Below are 3,299 nucleotides of genomic sequence, written 5' to 3'. Positions count from 1 at the left end.
AGACTGACGTCAGGGGGCCGAGCGGGCGCTCTGATTGGCCCCGGGGAATGGAGTGATGATAGTGAGACGCGGAGTTCCTAAAGCAACGACCAATCAGCGAGCAGCAGGGCTTTCATAACGTCGAAGCGTTATACAGACAGTAGGAGGAGAGAGGATGGGGTGGTGGGTGTGGGTGTATGAGCGCGTGTGTTCTGTAACCAGCAAACTTTACAAAGAGTAACAGAGGTGTCCATTGGTCTCTCTCTCCCCCTCCAGGGAGAGCAGGGGAGATCCATATTGGACCAGTCCCATTATGGAGCACATGTTGGTTCTAACCCAGCAGTACATATTGGTTCTAACCCAGCAGTAACCTACCTGACACAGTACATATTGGTTCTAACCCAGCAGTAACCTACCTGACGCAGTACATATTGGTTCTAACCCAGCAGTAACCTACCTGACACAGTACATATTGGTTCTAACCCAGCAGTAACCTACCTGACACAGTACATATGGGTTCTAACCCAGCAGTAACCTACCTGACGCAGCACATATTGGTTCTAACCCAGCAGTACATGTCAGTTCTAACCCAGCAGTAACCTACCTGACGCAGCACATATTGGTTCTAACCCAGCAGTAACCTACCTGACACAGTACATATTGGTTCTAACCCAGCAGTAACCTACCTGATGGAGTACATATTGGTTCTAACCCAGCAGTAACCTACCTGATGGAGTACATATTGGTTCTAACCCAGCAGTAACCTACCTGATGCAGTACATATTGGTTCTAACCCAGCAGTAACCTACCTGATGGAGTACATATTGGTTCTAACCCAGCAGTAACCTACCTGATGGAGTACATATTGGTTCTAACCCAGCAGTAACCTACCTGACACAGTACATATTGGTTCTAACCCAGCAGTAACCTACCTGACACAGTACATATTGGTTCTAACCCAGCAGTAACCTACCTGATGCAGTACATATTGGTTCTAACCCAGCAGTAACCTACCTGATGGAGTACATATTGGTTCTAACCCAGCAGTAATACACCTGAACTAATCAAACTGTTGAATAGTGACTAGAGGTCAGGGGTCAGGGTTTAGTGGTTAGGGGTCAGGGGTAGAGGTCGACCAATTATGATTTTTCAACGCCGATACCGATACGATTATTGGAGGACCAAAAAAAGACGATATCGATTAATCGGACAATTTTGTATTTTTTGTTGTTGTAATAATGACAATTACAACAATACTGAATGAACACTTATTTTTAACTTAATACATCAATAAAATCAATTTAGCCTCAAATAAATAATGAAACATGTTCAATTTGGTTTAAATAATGCAAAAACAAAGTGTTGGAGAAGAAAGTAAAACATGCAATATGTGCCATGTAAGAGCCAGCTAACGTTTCAGTTCCTTGCTCTTAACATGAGAACATATGAAAGCTGGTGGTTCCAGCAAACATGAGTCTTCAATATTCCCAGGTAAGCAAGTTTTAGGTTGTAGTTATTATAGGACTATTTCGTTTGTACCATTTGTATTTCATATACCTTTGACTATTGGCCATGTTCTAATAGGTACTTTACATTGCCAGCCTAATCTCGGGAGTTGATAGGCTTGAAGTCATAAACAGCGCTGTGCTTGAAAAGAGCTGCTGGCAAACACAGGAAAGTGCTGTTTGAATGAATGTTTACGAGCCTTCTGCTGCCTACCATCGCTCAGTCAGTTTGCTCGATCAAATCATAGACTTAATTATAACATAATAACACACAGAAATACGAGCCTTTGGTCATTAATATGATCGAATCTGGGAACTATCATCTCGAAAACAAAACATTTATTATTTCAGTGAAATACGGAACCGTTCGGTATTTTATCTAACGGGTGGCATCCCTAAATCTAAATAATCCTGTTACAACCTTTAATGTTATGTCATAATTAAGTACAATTCTGGCAAATTAGTTCGCAATGAGCCAGGCTGCCCAAACTGTTGCATATACCCTGACTCTGCGTGCACTGAATGCAAGAGAAGTGACACAATTTCACATCAAATCAAATTTTATTTGTCACATACACATGGTTAGCAGATGTTAATGGTCACATGGTTAGCAGATGTTATTGGTCACATGGTTAGCAGATGTTAATGGTCACATGGTTAGCAGATGTTAATGGTCACATACACATGGTTAGCAGATGTTAATGGTCACATGGTTAGCAGATGTTAATGCGAGTGTAGCGAAATGCTTGTGCTTCTAGTTCCAACAATGCAGTGATAACCAACAAGTAATCTAACTAACAATTCCAAAACTACTGTCTTATACACAGTGTAAGGGGATAAAGAATATGTACATAAGGATATATGAATGAGTGATGGTACAGAGCAGCATACAGTAGATGGTATCGAGTACAGTACAGTACAGTACAGTATATACATATGAGATGAGTATGTAAACAAAGTGGCATAGTTAAAGTGGCTAGTGATACATGTATTACATAAGGATGCAGTCGATGATGTAGAGTACAGTATATACGTATGCATATGAGATGAATAATGTAGGGTATGTAAACATTATATTAAGTAGCATTGTTTAAAGTGGCTAGTGATATATTTTACATCAATTCCCATCATTAAAGTGGCTAGAGTTGAGTCAGTGTGTTGGCAGCAGCCACTCAATGTTAGTGGTGGCTGTTTAACAGTCTGATGGCCTTGAGATAGAAGCTGTTTTTCAGTCTCTCGGTCCCAGCTTTGATGCACCTGTACTGACCTCGCCTTCTGGATGATAGCGGGGTGAACAGGCAGTGGCTCGGGTGGTTGATGTCCTTGATGATCTTTATGGCCTTCCTGTAACATCGGGTGGTGTAGGTGTCCTGGAGGGCAGGTAGTTTGCCCCCGGTGATACGTTGTGCAGACCTCACTACCCTCTGGAGAGCCTTTCGGTTGTGGGCGGAGCAGTTGCCGTACCAGGCGGTGATACAGCCCGACAGGATGCTCTCGATTGTGCATCTGTAGAAGTTTGTGAGTGCTTTTGGTGACAAGCCAAATTTCTTCAGCCTCCTGAGGTTGAAGAGGCGCTGCTGCGCCTTCTTCACGACGCTGTCAGTGTGAGTGGACCAATTCAGTTTGTCTGTGATGTGTACACCGAGGAACTTAAAACTTACTACCCTCTCCACTACTGTCCCATCGATGTGGATAGGGGGGTGTTCCCTCTGCTGTTTCCTGAAGTCCACAATCATCTCCTTAGTTTTGTTGACCCGGTTAATATTGCCTGCTAACCTACATTTCTTTTAGCTAAATATGCAGGTTTAAAAATGT

The sequence above is a fragment of the Oncorhynchus keta genome, unplaced genomic scaffold, assembly GCF_023373465.1.
Source record: "Oncorhynchus keta strain PuntledgeMale-10-30-2019 unplaced genomic scaffold, Oket_V2 Un_contig_96_pilon_pilon, whole genome shotgun sequence".
NCBI classification, from domain to species: domain Eukaryota; kingdom Metazoa; phylum Chordata; class Actinopteri; order Salmoniformes; family Salmonidae; genus Oncorhynchus; species Oncorhynchus keta.
This window is presented reverse-complemented; position numbering follows the sequence as displayed.